This window comes from Mastigoproctus giganteus, chromosome 1, assembly GCF_048544385.1.
Source record: "Mastigoproctus giganteus isolate SK-2022 chromosome 1, ASM4854438v1, whole genome shotgun sequence".
NCBI classification, from domain to species: Eukaryota; Metazoa; Arthropoda; class Arachnida; order Uropygi; family Thelyphonidae; genus Mastigoproctus; species Mastigoproctus giganteus.
This window is the reverse complement of record NC_143575.1, coordinates 179,188,461-179,210,970: the sequence shown is the minus strand read 5'-3', so window position 1 is coordinate 179,210,970 and position 22,510 is coordinate 179,188,461.

Genomic DNA, 22,510 nt, shown 5'->3' with positions numbered 1-22,510 from the left:
ACAAAACAAAAAAAAAAAAAAAAAACGAACAAAATGCAACGATTTTATGCGAGAAACGAGAACATTTCGTTTTTGCCCATCCTCCATACTGCCCATTCGTTTCTCCAATCACAATATTATTATTATTATTATTTATTATTATTATTATTACTAGCCATATAGTGCAAGGAAGCCTCAGGCTTATGCTGCACCAGCTAAAAAAAATTTCCAAGTTACCCTGAGAGAGAGAGAGAGAGAGAGAGAGAGAGAGAGAGAGAGAGAGAGAGAGAGAGAGAGAGAGAGAGAGAGAGAGAGAAAGTCAGAAACAGAAGGGAATCACCAAGAAAGAGAAGAATGATGATATCCAGCTCAGGCCCCTGGGTGTGCCAAGCCCATACTCACCAGATGTGAGCCCCTGGGGTGAATAAGTATAATATCCAGTGATGCAGCTACAATACTGTCCAGAATATGGAGAGCCTTATGTGAAATTGTCTGAAAAAAATAAATAAATAATAAATAAAGAATTGTCGGATAAATTGGTCTGATTTCAGTGAAATTTGAGATGATGTGATAAATCTTTCTAAAACAGCCAATTATAAATTTTCATGAAAATCCATCCACTAGGAGTCGAGTTATTAAACACAGATGGACGGACATGGTGAAGACAATAGCCGCTTTCCTAACGGGCCTAAAAATGATAAACGACAGAAGAATAAGATATAACGAATAATTACCGTAACTTGCACCAATCTATTAATGTTTGTAGCATCTTTTAAATGGCACTATGTGCCGGTGATGCCCTTTCCTTTGATGGTCCATAACGGAAACAATCATTAATAGATTGGTGCAAGTTCTGGTAATTATTCATTATATCTTATATAAATGCACAAATAACTTCAATTAAATGCACAAATAATATTCTCATGGAAACATGCTCTGCCTAGTATCATCTCTTCAATATGGAACCTACATAAAGAACATTTTAGACGAGTTTATAAGAGAGAGAGAAATCACGTGAACTTGAATCACGGTCACTCAAATGCGTGTATTTTTGTACCGTAGCGCATGATCACTAGGCCACAGTGGCCAACTGTTTCCACCGTATGCTTTCATCGTAAGAGAAATAAACAAAAAGAATAAAATATTAATTCAGTATCTCGAGTTTACTCAGGATAACCCTTATTAGTTAAACTTTTAAATTTGTTCTTTTCGTAAATAGGAATATCACTCGGCACTGTTTCAGATATGAATATTTTTCATATCTGAAACAGTGCCGAGTGATATTCATTAAGATGTTGATTGATTCCTGTTGATTCCAAGCCACTACAACAGTTGATGTGATAAAGCCATGGTAAAAATCGGTAGTGATATTTCTTTATCATATTCTAGCGCAATTGCTCCTAAGCTCGCGATTGCAACTGAGTTCTTGGCAGCAGCTTTCATGTGAACTACAGACCCCCAACGTAACGTCCTTTCACGTGATTTTCTAAAAGAAGAGTTTGATGCATGTGTCATTTTGGCAGGATGTCAACTCATCCTCTCTTTTAGACAGAAATACAGGAGAGACCGAATTCACGTGCAAGATAGACTTGAATTAGAAGAGACAACAATTCCTTTAAAACCAATCCCCTAATGGTAATAACAAAAATTATTAGCGGAAATCTCTATTTAGGATAATTATTTTTTTCTTTTTTTAGTAAAATATTACTTATAATCCTTCATCTTACCGGGAGAGTTTAAAAAAGAACTACTGGATACTGGAGTACTTTATTCGAACTGTGAAGTAGCGTGCAGCCTACTTAAGTTAGTTAAAGTTTTCACTGGGATTAAGAATAATAATAGCATTAATTAGATTAACTCATTAATGTTATTATTAAATAATAAATACATAAAATAATGGTAACATTAATGAGATTAACAATAATAATAACAAATTTAGCACCATATTTGTAATTACATTATATATACATAACAAAAACATCCAGCATTGTATAAATCAATCATACTGCAGGAATGGGTATAAAAACAACTAAATTCAAGGTAAAAAAAAAAAAAAAGGTTTTCGACATGTGTAGACTTTACGTGTTTGCTTTTTTTACACTTTTCTTCTACAGTGTGTCGAAAAGTGTATAAGAGCAAGCACGTAAAATAAACACGACAGCTATTTTAAGAAATGCGTAGTGCTTGAACAGAGAATTTTCATTTTCTGCGCATCCGCCATAATATCCATTAACTCAGTCGCAAGACTCGCAACATTAACTGGTTCTGTGGTTGCGGCTCATATTGTTTAATTTCCGCTGAACAACTATGATTAAACGACATTAACACATTCTCTTTCTGTAAATTGCGTGGTCTGGATGCTGTTTATCGGAAAAAAAAAAAAAAAAAAGAGTTTCCATTAGAACCGTGCAGCCACGCCCAAGACCAATTAACCCGGCCGAGGTAGGAAAAAAGCGAGGGTACATGTACACATGTCAAAAAAGTTATGTGATCGATAAAATTTTTATGCACATCAGGTAACAGACGTAGCTATCAAATCTGCGAACTTAACGGTCAATCAGAATAATGAAGTCGTATCTGGTAGCCCAGGTGCGTGGTCGGTTTGGGGCTGGGCCCCCCTTTCTTTTGATAACTTGTATTATAACAGCTAAAGAAACGCTGAGGGGCTCCCTTCTGTGTCGAGTCCCGGATGCACCACATCCAGTGCACCCCCATTTGCATGGCCCTGTAGTCAGTAAAAGTATACATATATATATCAATAAAAGCAGTTTGTTCCAGTTTTCTGGATGAAAAATGAAATTTCCTAGTTTTTCATCCAACAAACAATAAAACCGATCATATAATATGGGTAATTTACGGACGCAGTATACTAACTTTTTGTGACATTAGCTACCTCTTCACATAATTCAAATCAGTCAATCAAGTACTGCATCTGAATTACAATAAAAGGGCCAAAAAGAGGAGCGGGACTATTATCCGCGCCTTTCCATATAAAGTGGCCATCGCAAACAGAATCCGCCGCTTCCCCTTCCGAAATTCTCAACCACACTATAGTCAAGAGAAAGTTTATAGGCTGGTTGATGTTATTCGCTAGCATTCCTCTTCTCTCTCATTCCTTATGCCTTTCTTCTTCAAGAGGAGTGTTTCCATTTACAATGAGTTTCCTCAGCCTACAAGTTATTTCTTGTTAGGAATTTTTTCCCGCCATAAAGTGCGGTTCAAGGTGTCTTGGTCGGTTAAGCCTGGGGCTGTCATGCACTCCCGTACTCCATCCGTCCATGTCCTCCTAGGTCTTCCTCTTCTCCTTCTTCCAGGAGGTATCCATTCCAGGATATCCTTTGGATATCTGTTTTCTTGCATCCGTTTTACATGTCCATACCATGTTAGACGCTTTTCTTTGATGGTGAATCTTTTCTTTCATAATTCGTGAAATACCAACTGCTTACGTAAGCAGTGCATTTCTTAGTCTGTTGATGAGAAGGGGTGAAATTTTATCTTGAATAGATAAAATTTGACATTAGGATTCTTCATTTGTGAATTAATCTCCCTCCCAAAAATATGATTTTTTTATTAAATGGAAAATTAAGTTTAAGGTACAACTCCTCAGCTAGACATCAGGCTGGCTCCGAACGAATATGGAAGGACATTTTTTTTTTTACACTATTATCGCGTTAAAGACGCGAGACTTATTAAAACCATACTTAACATACAATCATGGGAGGTGGTCTTCTCTGTACAACAGAGGTCCTATGCTGATGTCTAATCCAACAACCATAGGTCCCCTGAAGCACCCTGACAGAGATTACTTTTATGTCAGATTTGATAAGACCAAGATATAACAAGAGTTTAGCAGAGTTCTTCGACCATATACCCCGATAAGACAAGGTAATGGTCGACACTACGGGTTTGTTTCCTTCCTGAGACTCTATTTGTTTCTTCAAGTAATGGTTCATATCATACTTACGTCTCTTTAGCCGATGTGCAGCCTCCAAACCATCTCCCGCATCCTGAATGCTGGCATAAAAATATGGATTTGGAACGTCTTTGGGGAGGTTCAGCCACTGGCGTACCGCTATTCTAATCTTTTTATCAAGGGAGTTGGGTCGCCCAGAAATTATCCGTCCAAGAACTAACCGATGACAGTACCTTGGAATTAGATAAGTTTTCAATATAAATAGCTTCTGCTGTGGTTTTAACGGGGCCTTTTTAAGACGACCCAACTCCACCTCGATACTTGCTTCAACTTTGGTTATGGCAGCATCTGAAAATTCAACACCAAAATAAGTCCATTTATCCTGCACTGATTTATTTGGGAGAGCCTCATTTAGCTCCGAACGAATATGGAAGGATTCATTCTGTAGATTCATTCGCCTATGGTATGTTGTGGGGAACTATACATCTCGTTATCACACATCAAATTAAATGGGATACTAAATTTCGTTAATGACTGCTACATATATTTCTTCCCTTATGTGATCTGACATTAGGATTATTCATTTGTGAATTAATCTTCATCACAAAAATATGATTATTTTATTAAATGACAAATTAAGTTTAAGGTACAAATCCTCAGCTAGACATCAGGCTGGCTCCGAACGAATATGGAAGGACACTTGAAGATGAAAGAGTCTAGCTCCAGATTTGACCATTCTTCCATCAGGATATTTGTCAGCTGCTGTATTGTGGTCGGTAGAGAAATGCAAGGTAAACTGCGTTTTCCAACATATTCCAGACATTCTCAATTGTATGCAGATCTGGAGAATTAGGAGTAATATTAATTTCAGCAAAAATCCGAAAGAAATACTGCTTTCACTATACTCCTCCAATTGTCAAGTTTAGTTACCATTGTGAACAGAATATGAATAAAAGTTATACTTATCACATTGTATTTTGATTTCCTATTAACAAAATCTTTTCAGTTAAACAGATAAGATAATTAAAATAATAAAAATAAAAATTATAATAATAATTAAAATAAAAATTAATTGAATTATTTTTTAATTAGCTGCAGAATGCGTGCCACATGTCCTCTCAAATTTGGTTTTTTAATCCATCGTATGTCTCTCTCACAATCCCCCCCCCCCACACTTTTTTTTTTTAGCGTTTGCTTTCTGTGTGATGTGAAAGCTTCTCAATAGTTCAATTGCATCAGTGCTATTGACATCAACTAGAAAACTGTAAGATGTTTCTGCCAAGTACTGTTAACATTCAAGGTTAAGGAAACACCTACAACGTTGTTTGGGTGGTGTGAAGTTCCAGAGAAAGTGTGAGAATTTAGAAATAGCAAGCCCTCAATAATATTGGCAGAGGAGTTTCCTAAAATTACCAGCGAGCGCATGCTATCAGTCTTGTTACAGATGAATAATTTTAAGGACGCGCAGATATTCAATTTAAAAACAAGGGATTCAATTTTCAAAGGCAACAGACCCATGCTAATCTTTTTAGCATCACAGTTCACAATCAGTTGCACACGAATAAGTTTGGTGCGTGTTGGATTCTCGTGTGTAATTCAGAAACCAGAACATTTTGGCAGTCTTTCAATATAAATTGGGTGGTTTCCACACGAGGGGGCGAATTTTTTTCACCGTGTTGCAATTGGCGATGAGACGAAAGCATTTCTAAGATCAAGGAATAAATGCTGACAGCCTGGTATGGCATCGCCCCTTTTCTACACATTTTGGCGAAGAAGAATTATGATAGGTAATAGAAACTTGTGTTCTGCGTGTGTGGAACATATGGAACAAGTGTCATTCTTATCTTTTTGAAAAGAACTGCCTTGCTCACCATGATTCATTACGAAATACTGCATCATCACTTAATAGCAGCGATGTTAGTACAAGGGTGCAGAACTGCCAACGAGGATTTTAATTTTGTAATATCAGTTGAACAAATTGGCATAACCTTGAGGGAAAAAAATATTTAACAGTACAAATATTGCAGTTCTAATTCTTGAAAACTAAATCGGATAAATTTACTACCTTGTCAGTCAGGCAGCTTTGTATTCTACACTGAAAATTTTCCATGACACAGCGTAATTAGAATTTTCTCTTGTAATGCAGCGATATGAAAGAACAATCGCGAAAAGCTATTTCCTTGAGGTGTCTTCACCGTTCCAATTGTTTTTAAAAAAAATTCCAGAGAAAAATGTTATGCAGGAAGGAATTGCAACGTCGGGACCATATTTTTCGAGGAGAAAGGTCAAACGGTAGCAGTGAATGAAGGATGATACGTTTATTTATCGCAGACGTTTTTTAAAAAAATTACTTACGAAGACTTGGACTTGACCAGAGTAGTATTTATCTCCAACGAGACGGCACAACAGCCCACACTTCCAGTGCAATTATGCAGGTCTCACGTAGAAGTTTTCTCAATCATTTTGTTTCAGGATTTAGCAACATTGTCTCCAAGTTTCTTGCATGGCTTCCAAGTTTCTCCGATCTCAGTGCAATTTTCAGCATAGATTAAAAAGCCGCGTAACTAAAGAGGGAACACATTTATCCCACTTTGTTTCTAATAACCACGTTATTTATAATGTTAATTAAAGTATTTTTCATAAAGTTATGTCAATTTGTTCAATTAATATTTCAAAATGCAAACCACTGGTTCGCAGTGCAGCACCCTTTTAAACCAAGTAAAAGAAAGTTTATCAAGAGAACTTAATAGGATACGGCCTGAGACACACACTTGAAAGGAAAATAAACATAAAATACTCGAAATTTTAATTTAGCATGGGATACGATATTATTATTTATTATTTATTATTATTATTATTATTAGCCATATGGTGCAAGGAAGTCTGAGGCTTATGCTGCACTAGCCAAAAAGAAAATTTCTGAGTTACCCTGAAGAGAGAGAGAGAGAGAGAGAGAGAGAGAGAGAGAGAGAGAGAGAGGGGGGGGGATCACCAAGAAAGAGAAGAGAAGCTCTCATTTTTTTTTTCTAAAATTAATTTTTATAGAAAAAATTATAATAAAAAATATTCTCAGATGTCACTCAAGTTTTTGATTTTTTTGTTCATTTCATTTATTAAAACAAATCGGTTAATATACGCAGTGCGTTACGTTATAAGCACGTGGACAAAGGGTGGAACGGAGATCGCGATGACAATAAGCGCTTTATGCATATGTGCTAACTCGCCTAAAAAGACTTATCTTATAAACAGGAAACACTAGAGATGTTTCTGTCTATCTATATCTAAAAATAAATATAGAGGTACAGTATATACATAAGAAGAGGGGCATAGATACGTTTTCTAAATATACAATGTTACGATGCATCGAGGTATATACATAAGAAGAGGGGCACAGATACGTTTTCCCTGGTTATCCTCCACTTTTTCAAGGAAGTAGCAGAGCAACCAGCAAGCAACAAGCATAACTGGTGCGAGTTTACATCATGTTTCTGCAAAGATGCATTAGTGTGCTGATCGAGCTTGCAGAAAGGTGGTAGTAAATTCTAACATTTGCTATGATTCATGAATGTGATAATTAATTATTATTATTATGATACTCAGCAGATATTGTAGTGTCAGTAATTTGCACTATACACGGCTGCAAATTACTGACCGGACCGCGCAGTGGCATCTTTGCGTGCTCGACTCGTTTTGGCGCCCATCTTTTGCTATAATAATTATATTTATAAAAATGTATCAAATGTGTATGTCCCCCTCTTTCTGTGGCACGACTGGAGAATTTTTGAACTCGCTATCCTCTTCCTTTCGTAACTGTCTTGATTTGTGACACCCCTTGATTTATTTTTTTTTATTTCCTTATGTTTCCCATTTTCTGAAGTACTGTATTGATGAACGTACATGCGGTATATAAGGTTCTTCCTCATGAGAGGCTATTACAGAAATTAGAGCAGGTTTAACAGGGAAAATCCATCGGTGGAACAGGGGCTGCTTGAAGGACAAGATATATAGTACAGTCATAAATGTGTATCCTTCAGAGCAGATTGGTAGCAAGTGAGATCCCACAGGAATCAATACTCGAACCTCTTTTGTTTCTTATCTTTTTAAATGATTTTAATGAGGGAATACAAAAGTGAACACAGGAGAATGTGCCAAAGTTTGCTGACTACTTAAATTTGGGTAGGTAGTTAACGAGCGGAAACAGTCTATGCTGCTTCAAAAAGGATTTGGGCCGATTGCAAGTAGTGGTGAAAAATGTCAGCCGAAGTTTAACGATAACAAATTTTAGATATAGGACTTTATAGATTAGGGGAAGGTGAATTAAAAGATGTTCAGGTGAGCAAAATTTAGGGATTGCGATGCAGAAATACATGCAGTACAACATGAGTATAACATGTAGCAAGAAGGGCACATGGTTTTCTGTCCATGATTTATCCGAATTTTTTTGCAAGCAGAAAGAAGAACTTCATTAATCCGCTCTATAAAATGATGGTACGATCACATTTAGAATATTGTATCCAGGTCTGAAGCCCTCATTTAAAGAAAAGCATAGAACTTCTGGAGATGAAAACAAGAGCTACCAGATTGAAAATAACATGCGAATACTTAAAGCTTTTCCGAATTTGGCGAGCACTAAGCATTATCCCTATGAGGAAAGGCTTAGAAGATGTGGTCTGCAGAACTTGGAAACTGGACACCTTAGGCCGGTTGCAAACGAAGGAAATAAAAGCGGAAGTGGCAGTGCTTATTGCCTCAACAAACCAAGGAAATAAAAGCGGAAGTGGCAATAAAACTAAAAACTCATTACTAGAGATGTGATGAGTCTTTAGTTTTATTGGTTAGTTGAGGCAATAAGCACTGCCACGTTCTCTTCTCTTCGCTAGCCTGCAACAACGAGTTTTTTTTTGTGTGTGTGTGTGTGGGGGGGGGGTTATCGAAAGGTATAGGATTTTGAGGAAGATTAGTAAAACGAATGAGGAATGAATATTCTGACTTGTGACTGAAACAAGAATCAGCAAAAACCTGTAATGGTGGCTGCGGCAGAGAGTTTGGCAAAAGCAGGTAATGGAAAGGCATTTTTGATGACGGGAATAATACGACACTTTGTTTTGGAATACATAGAATCAGTTGGCTTGCTTGTATCTATGCCAGTTTAATACTAAAATAAGCTTCGATATAAAATATTGAAATAAGGATTTCAATTTTAGTGTTTTCATGACATCTTTAGAAACAGACGAAAAGTCTGCAAATATCACAATTACCTTTTTCCTATATTAAATTTAAATAATTTTGAAAATACCCAGAATGTGAATAACTCATTATTTCCCTTTCATTCCTTATATCTTGTGAAAAAATTTCCCCTTTTCTAAGCAACGCTTCTAATCTCAGCTGTTAAATGTGTTCTAATCTCAGTTGGAATTGAAGGAGACAGTTTACAGTAACTTGTAGCTAACAAAATAAATAAATAAAAAACTTAGTTCCTTGCCAGATTCGCCTACTTGACACATAGACAGCGAGAGGAAGACAAAGAGAGTCGCTTGACAAAGACAAGCGGGAAATCCCACTCAGCTACAAGCAAAGATATGTCCACGTTGATGTTCATTCTTAGACGTCTGGGCAAAGTAAAGGAGCGAAGACAGAAATGACTCCAGCAGCTGTAAGAATGCGGAAGTACAAGTATTCGCAAAAAAAAAGGAAAAAAATTTCGTTACGAGAGGAAAATAAAAAAAGCGAAATCGAAACAGCGTGAAACAGATGAAGTAAAGAGAGTAACATAGTCTTTTAACTGTAATAGAATAGACCAAAGAAGTAAACTTCACCTGTGTTGCTACCGCTTTGTTTCTTACAAATATAAAACCACAGAAATGCCTAAAAAACATCATAGGCTGTTGCAGTGACCATGGATTATAACTAATCGCAAAGTACGATAAGTTATGTTTAATGTGTAATAAATTACAGAAAAAATATTGCACTGAAAGAGTACATGAAATATAACAGATGCTAGAAAATATATTAACAAATTCTTAATGGTTTTTCTTGCTTTTCGTTGGAAAGAAATCAGGAAAACCTTTTAGTAATCTTTTACCAGTAAGCCTTCTAGCGCCAACAACCAGTGGTGACTTGCTATTTTTTTGATTAACAGATTCCCTGATTTTGGAAATTAAAAAAAAGACAAAAAAGCGTACAAAAAATATGTACACAATTTATTTGTATTTTTAATTTTTCTCCGAACAAAACTGTCTGAAAATGAACATTGGCCTTAATAGGGTTTCTATCCAATTTTACCTTCCCTAAATTTGCTACGCTGATTTCAGAACTGAGATCCATTTTTAAGTATATTCGCCAAACTTAAAGCGCCTATTTTATTCACCTTGTCCATCAGTTCTTCCCATGTAACAACTCTTATTGAATGAAATGACACCTGGGTCTTTTGAAAGATTTGTCAAGCGATTCCAAATTTCATTAGAATCAGATTAATATAACTATAGTCCTTTATTGGAGTCGGGAGCAAGTTACATGTAATTTTCTTTCCGATGCCGACCAAACATGAAATGAAGCTTGCAAAGTGAACCAGAACGGTATCTATGACGACACAAAATTTTGACAACGATACTTATTTTTGGAATAACTGGAATTAAAAGAAAAAATCCAAAAACCCAGTGAGACGGTATGTCTCTTTAGAGCTTTTTCTGTAATGTAGCACATTGAAAGACTTGAAGAGAATTTCAGAAGTGAATACTCCAGAATGACAGTAAGACTATGTTTCTCTACTGTCCTAAAGCTATTATAAGGTGAAATGATGAATTAGAAAATAAATAAGGTCCGTCTAATGAAGAGAGGATGAAATTCATACATTGTATATAAAGAATAAGTGAAAATACCTGGAAAGAAGTAGAAGAATGCAGCTGCCGATATGCATTTCTTCAAAGGAAAGCTAAAGGCGACATTCCAATAGTAAAAAAATCAGATTAGGGTTACTTATGCTGATGATGTCCATAAATTACGTGTGTTCTCTAGTCGGTTTGCCTGCTTTGCTTTTCTGGACTCAAAAACCCGGGATTCCTGAAGAAAAAATCCCTGTTATCTCACTTGACGAGCCCGACTGCCTCAGCCACGATACAAAAAAAGGCCCATAAAAGAATCTCAAGTCATTGATGGGATTTATTTGAAATCAGACCTTTTCCACACGCAGTGAGGGAAAAGGTCTGATTTCAAATTCCACAGTGGACATACCAATGGGAGAAGGAAGAACATAGTGTTTCGATAACTTCTCAACTCATCAAGGCCTGAGTTGAGCGGCTGTAACCTCTACGCTACGATAACCAGTAAGCAAACATTTATTTAAAAAAAAAAAAAAAAGGCTAAGAAAAATAACTTTTTCACACCGAGGCAAAAATGTAATGGAGTTTTTTTTTTTTTTTTTTAATTTAATTTGAGATACAAAAAAAAAAAAAAAAAAATACACAGAGGGCCAAAAAAGTTCACATACTGCAGCCAGATAACATTATGAAGTTTCGGCAATATAAGTGCTAAGAGTAGTAAAAATAATGTGTTTACAGCTCCGTCTTCCTGGAGGAGAGGGTTGGGATCCCTAGGAATCAATAAGATACTAGAGTATGCATTCATGTGATTTTAATAAAGGGAAGGCCCATTCCATTCGAAACTGTTGCAGGGATCTGGAATTTGTACTTATGCCTCTGAAAGAACTTTATCACAGGTGAAAAAAAAAAAAAAAAAAAAGTCTTAAATTCTCAATTATACTTTTTTATTTTAGCTTCACTGCTGCTGTCACTAAAGGCATAATGCCACAACACTAAGACGGAACTCTTTAAATACGCACATTACTATTAGATGGAGGAGGACAAGACAGGTACTTCTCTGTGGCATTAATCAAGATAATGTCAGGCTAGAAATAACTTCTAATCCTAAAGTAATCGGAGACGGAGGAAAAATAAATTACTTGAGTTATGAAATAAAAAGAGTTGTTACTTGTGGATTACAGAAGATACTCGTTTTCATTGTTTTATATTAATTTCCGAAAATAAATAAATAACTCTACCAAAGTTACAATACTGATTGTTTGATTTTCACAAATTTTATAGAAATGTGAACTTGTTATTCTTTCATGAGTTTAAGCGTTGGAAATTTTGAACATAATATCTTTTGTTTATATTTCTAACGTACTTGCTTTCTGTACTTAGAGTTAGTGAGATTAGTATATCGGGGATGGGCTGTTTGGGTTCTAGACAAGGTAACTTAGTTCGTGAGAAAAGAGTGCCTCGTGTATATAAACCGCATGTAATCTCTGTCTCTCTTTAAAGCTGGTTTAGTGCAATATGGCCTAAGTAGCCATTGCACTTAAAACCCCATCAACAACAACAACAACAAAGCTGGTTTCACTGCATGTGCAAGGAAAGACAAAGGGAAACCCTCTGCGTAAAAATAAAAAATAAAAAAATCAGGCCATTTGAACATGCTCAACAAGAGCGACATCCAAACCTTTCCAAATGATAATAAATTATATAGTGGCAAAGCTTCTACAGAATTTATTGTAACAATCGTGTGTGGCCGTGGTTCAAGCCAATACGACGATGTTCTTGTGTTATTTTCATTTTGGGAGCTTCTCTGACTTTATGTGGTCGTCCCGGAGTGTAAACGGAAAATTTATTTATTTATTTATTCATTTGTTTATCCATCAAAGAACTAGAAAATCAACTTGCTATGAAGGTAAACGAACCACAACGAGCTGCAAGCATATTTCCGAATAGCCGTGCGTGTATGGGGGAGGGGGAGGAATAGAAGACCTCGCGACACGAAATTATAATTTCATCGAATGAAATTAATTGATATCAAAATGATTAATTGCCTGGCGAGGCATGCCAAAGTATTCAGTGAGCAGATATCAGAAAAGAAACTTGTTCAGTGAAAACCCAACTGTTGCCTGCCTAGTTCGATTTCTTAGTAATAATAAATAACTTATATATATATATATTTTAATTAATTGAATTATATTTTTCTGTGATTAATAGAAAAGAATATTAAATAATTAATTATATTGTTACCAGTTAATTACTAATGATTGACTAATAATATATATAAAAGTAACTATGTTTCATTTCAATGTATATACCTCCCGAAGTTCACTAGTGAAAGCATTTTGTAATAATTTGTAATGAACAGCGCATGAAACAAAATTACATTTCAGGCTCTGTAATCTTATGAATTAAACAATCGTGCTATGCTGTCAACGCTTTCGTAATGCAGTTTCCTTATTTCTTCCTGGATTTTCTTACAATATAACATGCATAACACGTTTAACGTTACTGCTATGATTAATATAATAAGAAAATAATAATAATTCATGATTTATGTCACAAAAAAAAAAAAAAAAAATGCAGCAGAAGCAAAGATTTTTTTATGTGCGAACCGAGAACATTTCGTTTTTGAGTATCCGCTATATTGTCCATCCATTCCTCAAATCAGAGCACGGAAACAAACAAAATATCTAGTACTTCACCCACAATATATGGCATCCTATGTGATATGAGAAATAAAAAAAAAAAAGAAATGATAATTGCCAGATTTCTATTGTTCTAGGAAGAAAACGCCAACGCATGAAGTGGAGCATGGAAATGAATACGTACATCATGCGAGCATACTATGAAATAACCAGGCTAGAGACCGATATGACAATGTACAGGTCGCGACTACATGCCCAGTGATTGGAACGATATCCGGATATTGAGGTCACCGAACAGCGATTAGCGGACCAAAGAAGGACCATTGTCACGAAGAACCTAATAGCTCCTGCCATCTTGGAAAAAATCAAGCAGGATGTCAGCGATCAACTACAAGCACAAAGAATATGGTCAATATGGAACCAGAGGAGGAAGAGCAAGAAGAAATACAACCCAGAGTTGCTGAAGTGGAAAGAGTCATGATATCCAGAATTGAAAACGAGTGGAAGAAGGCCCTAACAGAATTCGAAGGAATGGACCCCACAAGAACCCACGTGATACCTAAGCAGAGGCCAAATAAAATCCTGTGGAGAGTAATAGACCACCTCAATCGGCAAATAATGCCACATTACCTTGAGTTTATATTATTATGTTATTAATTAAAAAATTTATTAAAAATATTTTATAAAAAATAAAATAAATATAAAAATAAGTTTAAAATATTATGTTAAAAAACAATATTTTGTTTTTATGATTTTATTCTAGATATATAAACATAAACTATCTGTTTTTTTAATTTCTTTGTACTGTACTTATATGTCCTTTCTTTTTAGTTTATATAGAATTAAATTTTCTGTAGATATAAACAAATATTTGTAACTTTCTCTTTCTTCGATATTTTTGTTTTGTTATAAGCATCGTATTATTTAAATTATTTTTTTAATAAATACTAGGGGGCTCCGCCCCCAGCTCGCTTTACTCACTAACCCCGCACATGCTTTTCTACTTAACATGTAGAGGTATGACGGAGTAAGTCAAATCTTTTCTACATAAAAGACACACCTGTCGAAACATACTGATCGATATATAATCTAATGTATAAAAGAAAATAGAAAGTGTAAGAAAAAACTATAAGTAAAATTTTTTTGTGTGAATGTTGAGTGAATGAAAGTTATTATTAATTGCATATTTTATCTTAGCCTCTTCATTGGAGGATATGCAGGCCTCAGGGGCCTCATGGTTATCCAAGCTGGCAGGTACCAAGCTGGTGTAGGATGCTGGCACTGGCCATTAGGATAACCCAAGGCTAGTGTGGAACAGAGCTGCAAAAGCACGCTCCACCATAGGAATTTCTCTCCCTATGTTCTTTTATTCCTACCACCTGGGGTGGTTGAGTCTCCTTCCCCCACCCTGTGTGGCCCCTATCCCCTTTTGCCTGGTGGCTCACCCCACCACCCAGTTTCAACTCCCACCCTCTATACCAAGGATGGGCATCCTGTACCAGGGGTTCTCTTACTGTCTTCTCTTTTAAATCAGGCAAGTGCCTCAACACTGACCTCTCTGTTCTCTATCCCTTTTATCCCACCCTCTTCCTATCTTCCCATTATCTCCTTTCCAATATATTTTTTTTTGGGCTCTCCTTGGATGCCTAGGCTACCCCAGGGTTCACCCCTCTAGAGCTTTCTTCTCGCCTAATGTGTTCTGGCCTGCCTCCCCATGGCGGTGACGGAAACTAGGGTTGTTAGTGGCTCTGCACAGCCACCCCCCAACCCACACTAATACTTCACAAAACACGCTCTAATGCACACCTTGGCCTTATGCAGAGTATTGTATTCTAGACAAAGTAAAAATGCGGAGTTGGGGGAGATCCCCGGTGTTGCCAGACAAAAAAAAAAAAAAAAAAAAAATATATACCTACGTTCCCATAAATCACTTAGGAAAATGCCTTTTGCTATTATGTATGAGGAACATTGTTGCATCCGGAAGAGCAGGACTAAAATATTTACAAACAACTGTTATTTGGTTTTCAGGAGCATTATCAACTGAGGCCATATTGCTCCAGTGATCATTCCCTGACCTTTCCGCATCCTCCGTATTTGGTGGGCGCGGCCTAATCAAGAAGCGTATGCTACGCACTGCCGCTTCTGCCCACCTGGCTACGGAGTAGCCAGGTGGGCAGAAGCGGCAGTGCGTAGAGAGAATACAAGTTAGAGAGAATACAAGAAGTTAGAGAGAATACAAGAAACAGCACCGTATTCAGCAGTCACGGGCTTGTACGCCGGTCACTCAAGGCACGTATACTTATGCACCCGCGCGCCTAAACAACCGGCAACGGCGGTCTTAATTTTTACAAATACAGTGAAACTTCTCCTAACGGACACCTCTCGTTAATGGACATCTCTCTACAACGGACATTTTCAAATTCCCCAACTCACCTCCATTGGTTTTAACGTGTTTGCAGCTTCTAGCGGACATTCTCTGTAACGGACGCGGACAGGCAATCTGCACTGTTTCGTTTAGATTAGCACTTAATTTGATCTCCCCATAACGGACAGCGGGCGAGCTTACGGCCCTTTTTCTAGGAACTTTTCTTCCACATATTGCCTCAATCGTGTGTTTATTTTCTATTTCCGATTCTCTAAATTTTATCAAGGTTTACGTCGCGGTTCTAAACCCTTTTTCAAGAATTTTAAGGCACGTGTAAAACTTCCGATGAATTTGGTGTGTGCAAGGAGGGGGGGAATATGGTCGGCCTTTCGTCTTTTCAGTTTCAGTTTTCAGTTTTGTTCAGTGTCGTGTGAAGTGCACGATGTCTTCTCGTAAACATTTAACTTTAAAAGATAAAGTCCAACTCATTAATGCGTATGATCGGCAAAAAAATAGTGTTCGCAATTTCGTTGTAAAATTCAAAATCGGGAAGACGAGGTAAGCGACATCCTAAAGAAAAAAAATGAACTGCTCAAACAATTTTGGCAACACGTAAAAGATCAGGTTCAAAAATCATTCCCGAAAACTGTTGGACTTCAAATTTGTCGCGCACGTGCTAAAAAAATTCCCATTAATGGGCCTATTATTAGGGAAAAGGCTTTGGAGGTTGCGAAATCTATGGGAGTAAATGAGTTCAAAGCTTCTGTGGGATGGCTAGACAAGTTCAAAACTCGGCATAAAATTTCTTGGAAAACCGTAAGTGGTGAAGGTGGATCTGTTGATACTGGGGTTGTAACAGAGTGGACCGTCAAATTGGAAGATTTATGTCGTGATTTTGAAGCTAAGGATATTTACAACTGTGACGAAACAGAGTTGTTTTTTAAAGCTCTTCCTAAAAAAACGAGTCTAAAAAACGAAAAGTGCCAGGGCGGAAAAATTTCTAAGGAACGCTTGACTGTACTATTGTGTACAAATATGCTGGGAGACTTTGAACAACCTCTTGTTATAGGAAACCCACAAAATCCTCGTTGTTTCAAGGGCATAAAGTTGAATCTTTTGGATGTTGACTGGAAGTCTAATAAAAAAGCGTGGATGACACGAGATATCATGAGTGAATGGATAAATCACTTTAACCAAAACATGATTCGTCAAAACAGAAAAATTATTCTTTTCATGGATAATGCTGCATCTCACCCGCACATTGAATTGTCCAACATTGAAATCATATTTCTGCCACCAAACACATCTGCAGAGTGTCAGCCCTTGGATCAAGGGATAATAAAAAAATTTAAACTTCACTACAGAAAACGTGATTTAAGACATCTCATTGCAAACATGAACGATGTGACATGTGCGAGTGACCTTGCAAAGAAAATCAGCATCCTAGATGCGATTCAATGGATTTCCTCTTCAGTAAACGCAATTAGAAAACAAACTGTCGTGAACTGTTTTGTAAAGTCTGGCTTCTCAAACGCAAAAATTGAAGTTGTGAACAGCAATGTGGAGCACCAAGAAGAACAAGAACTTCAACATCTATTGATAATGTACGATACTCCCGCTACAAGTGACCCTGGATATATAGACTCAAACCTCACTACAGAAGATGGTACTCTAAATATCAACGACATTATCATCGATATTTTTCAAGAAGTTCCTCATGAGGATGAAGAAATGGAAGGAGGTCATTCTGACGAAGAACATATTAACGACGAACCACCGATGAAAATAGAAGAAGCGCTCATAAAAATCAATCTTTTAAAAGTGTTTTTCGCCGCTGAAGAAGATACTGAAGGACTTTCGATGGTTTCTTCACTCCAAACAAACGTTGAAAACAAAATTATCAGCCGGAAGAAGGTGCAGAAGAAAATAAGTGATTACTGTATGTATTTTTCTTAAGATAAAGTCATAATATGCATAGCACAATTGTATGTATATTATTTACAAAAATATTGTTCAAAATCTGTATATATTTTAATTTAATTTTACATTAAACGTTTAACGATTTTTCTTTCTTTCTTTTTTTTTTCCCCCTCAGACTTCTTGTTAGCGGACACTTCTCTCTAACGGACACATTTTCGTTCCCCATGGCTGTCCGTTAAAGGGAAGTTTCACTGTATACAATACTCATTAATATACAAAAAACGTTACAATGGAACATCAAATGTTAGAAGCGAAGCACGTGCAAGAAGTTAGTGAACGTTATGGAGGCAGTTGTCAATAATTAATTGCATTTGTAGTGACATAATTGCCTCGCTCTCTTTTCCCATTGGCTCGAATAAATATCACTAGGAGTAAAACTTTTTTAATGTATAGAGAGATATACAAATCGTAGACCGTTGCAATAGTTATTTTTATAAATTCATAAAGATTGCAGAGGCATAGCAAGGGGTGCAGAGGGGGATTCCCCCCTCCCCGGCGCCGTTATTCAGGGGCGCAAACTGAAGGAATTATCTCTCACAATCAGAGGCGCTGGGAAGACATGTTGCCCCAAAGACATTTTCATTTAATGACAATAAAAAATTATAGGAGTAGAAACTGACTGAAAAAAATAAATAAATAAACCCAAGCAAAATAAATTCGTATTAAGTATCAATCTCATCGCACGATGTTAAAAGAAATAAATAAAAATAAATAAATTAATAAACAGTTTCGCGAACGCATGGGTGTGTATGCGTGACGCCGCTAATAATTTGAGTGGAGTAGTTTAAGCACCTGTAGGACACCATTTCTGACATCCCTGAACGCATACATCCAAAAATTCACGCTTGACATGTGAATGTTTTTTTTTTAATGCAAAGTCTTGGTTAATAAAATAGCTGCCAACACTTTGTCACGTGTTCTACTACGCGAATGATGTCTTGCTAGCGAGTAATTGATAGCCAAGGTCGTGTTCAGTGACATTCAGGTTGACTTATAACGAAAAAAACAATTTAAAAATGTACCACACATGCTTAACACACTTAAGTGGTAGCTACATTCTACATTCAATGTCGCACAAAAAGAACTCGGTAAGTGTTTTGTGTACTATTGAATTCCATCAATGCCAGATTTGATGAAGCGCATAGGGAGCAGTACGGTGTTAGAAACCTGTCATCAAAGGTACCACGTCATAATTAAATTTATTTTATTTGTGATAACCACAAACATGATAAGCATTAGAAACCTTTAGTACTGTCGTACCATGTATTATATGGGTTGAAAGTTAAGAATGGACGTGAAGTTTGTTTGTTTTACGCTCATCAGCAAATGAGGCCATATTGCACAGTATACTCTGTAAATTGTCTGTATATGTCTGTAAATTTTATGTTCTTCATGTTATTTATAAAAATCTTCATGTTATTTATAAAGGTCTCTGCTATTATATTAAGAAAGGGATACCTATTCCCTTCCTATCTTTTCCTGAATCTACCCTTGGATTTCCTTAAACTTCTTCTTCAGGGTCCTATCCCTACTATAGGCTTCTCTGTTGTACTTTCGCCTGGGGATGTCTCTTTTGATATCCATTCTATGCCTTCCTCTTTCATTCAAACTGTTCCTACTATGAATCTCCTCTTCTTTTTTCATGGGCTTGTCTGCATTCTTATTGTGGTAAGAGGAGAGGCAATTTAACTAGCAGTTCTTTGAAACAGTTAAGGTAACCAGGACCTATCTTACTAACCCTCCGCGGATCACCTCTTGGTAAGCCCGGCTGGGGTACGACTTTTTCTAACAGTCTGTTGGAGGGCCGGATAACTCTCTGCCAACCCCCTTTGGGGGTTGGAATATCTAACCCCTTCTGGGATAGGAACAACGAGCAACTCCTTCAGCTGCTGACCCCTTCCGGGGTTGAATGAATTGCCAATCCCTTCTAGAGTAAGATTGATACCTATACCTCCATGTGGTCTGCGCGGGTAACAGAGTGGTATCGTCACATCCTCCTCACACCGGGTGGAAAAGGCCCGGGTTCGAATCCCGTCGATGACGTGAGGAATTTTAATGTGCTTTTTTCACTCCGTGGCTGAGTCAGTCGGTCTCAGGCGTAGATAGCACGTTTTTTCCCCCCAGAAATTTGGGTTTTTTTCGTCCAGCAAAACAGGCAAATCGACCAGAAAATGCACGCAATTTACAGACACAAATATATGTAGATTTAGATTTATGTAAGAAATTACGGGTGACCTTAATACAATAATTTGAATTTATACCTCCATGTGGACTTCATATGGCGCTCCTCATGGGCGCATCTATCTCCCATGACTTTTCTTCCTTGGGACAGTTTCCTTCCCCACTTCTCTCTGTTTCCATCTCTAGTAGGCCCCTTCTCCGTGGCCTACTCTTATTTAACTGCATTCTGACCCACCTTTCTTTGCTGTTTCCCTACTCATTCCTTTCCATTTTTTTTTTTTTTTTTTTTTTAGTTTCCGTCAAGAAGCTCAGGTGATCCTGGTAGAGGCCAGCCAGGCTCACCTCCAAGGGGTGGTGGCGGACAACGTAGGATCCCCATAGGATCCCTGCAGCCATATATCCCCGATATATGTACTGTGTTATGTTTGTAAATTGAGTGTATTCTCTGGTCGAGTTGCCTGTTTTGGTGGCCGAAAAACCCCCAGTTTCTGGGGAAAAACTCTTGCTATCTACGCCTGAGACCCACTAACTCAGCCTCGGAGTGAAAAAAGTTCATTAAAATTCATCGACGGGATTCGAACCCGGGCCTTTTCCACTCGGTGTGGGAGGACGGTGACAATACCACCGACTCCAAAATTTGTACAGAAATGGTTGTACCCCGGTCTCTGCACATCATACTTAATAAGAGGAAACGGATCATTGAATGTGAAGCTCTCACAGTTTAATCTCATCTATACAGATTCTTCCTTATGCGGTGGCATCGAAGACTGGCAATACATGCGTTATTCTTGCGAAATCTATCAAGGCTTTCAGCAGAAAATCTCAACTGTCTCATCATTTTTCTCCTGGAAACGAACATGATTTAATTTCAAATATTGGAAGTACTTCAGTTTTGAAGTACAGTTCTGGAATGTACTGAAACACCGAACACTCATCTTGAGTGATAATACAATCGGGGGAAATTAGGATTATCTTGACAAGTCTGGATGACGTCTTCGCATGATCCCACTCATTGTTTCTTCTGCCCATCAGTAAGTCTGCGTGGCACAAATTTTGCACCACACCTTACTTTTACCTTCATGCAGAATTTGACGAATCGTCTCATTAAAAAAAAATGAAAGTGCAGCCATTATCAACCCACTGCAGGATGGAAGCCTCCTCAGCAATTCATGCTGAGGGAAATGGACCATAATCTGCCACGCTGGTCCAGTGCGGGTTGGCAGATCGACTGTATTCAGCAGTCAGGGGTTTGAACCCCGGTCTACTCAAAGAGCATGTGCTACTGCACTCTCGCTCCTGCTCACTCGGCTACGGAGGCCTTATTCATATCCAACTCATTAGTCATCACTTTGAGGGTCAAAAGACGATCTCTTGTCACAGTTTCCCGAACTTTGGCAACCCTGTTCTCATTTCGAGAGGTAGATGAATGCCCATTGTGTCATCGCGAACAATTCTCAAGACCATCTTTAATCTGCTTTTGCCATTTAGACACACTGGTACGACTTAACGTTTCACCACCGTAAACAGTTTTTAAAATTCCATACGTTTCTGTTGCAGATTTTCTCAGTTTAAAGCAAAGGTTGATATTCGTTTGTTGCTTCATTGCAGGGTAGGGATCAGGTAACGTACTGGTCCTCCAGGTTGGGGGTTGTGCGGGAGGCTAGTTCCCACCCCATGTAAAAAAAAAAAAAAATAAAAACTCAAAGAGGAAAACCGGACGGACAAAAGGACTCAACTCGGATTAGGAAAAGGACGCGAAAAGGAATAATGGACATTTTAAATATTGTAACATGGAACATAAGAGGAGGATTAGGATATAAAGAAGTCGAAATACTTAAACACTTAAAACAGAAGAAAGTAAATATAGCAGTCATAACAGAAACAAAGAAAAAATAAAAAATTAAAAGGTACGAAAGATTACGATTCTTATATACAATGATATACAGTGGAGTAGATCAAAAGGAAAGAGCTAGTGGTAGCAATATTAATAGATCGGAAATGGAAAACCAAAATACAGAGCTACACACTTATGAATAATAGAATAATAACAGTAAGATTTAAATTAGACGGAGGTTATTTATGTATAATTGGAATTTATGTTACAGAAAATGGAAAAGAGGAAGAAACAGATAAATTTTATTTAGAGTTACAAAAAGAACTAGATAAGAATGTCAAAAAGGACTATGTAGTTATTTTAGGAGATTATAATGCTCGGGTAGGGAATAAGCCAATAAAAAATATGTGACCTCATGGAGAAAATAAAGTGAATGAATATGGATATAAATTAAGAGATTTTGCAACATTTAATAATTTAAAGATAACAAATACATTTTTTTAGAAAACGTGATATGCATAAATATACATGGTCGGCAAGAGGTACACAATCAATAATAGACTATGTAATAGTAAACCAAAAATTAGCAAAACAATGTCGAGATACTAAAGTGTTTAGAGGATATGATATTTATTCAGATCATTTTTTAGTGGCTTCAAAAATAGAGTTATGGGCTAAATGGAAGAAGAGAAAAGCTATTAAAAATAGCTTTTCTCTTCTCTTCTTTAAAATAGATTACAAAGTAGATACTTTGTAACCTTAAATAAGGTCTTGAATGGGTTGAGCAAGCTGAATTATGAT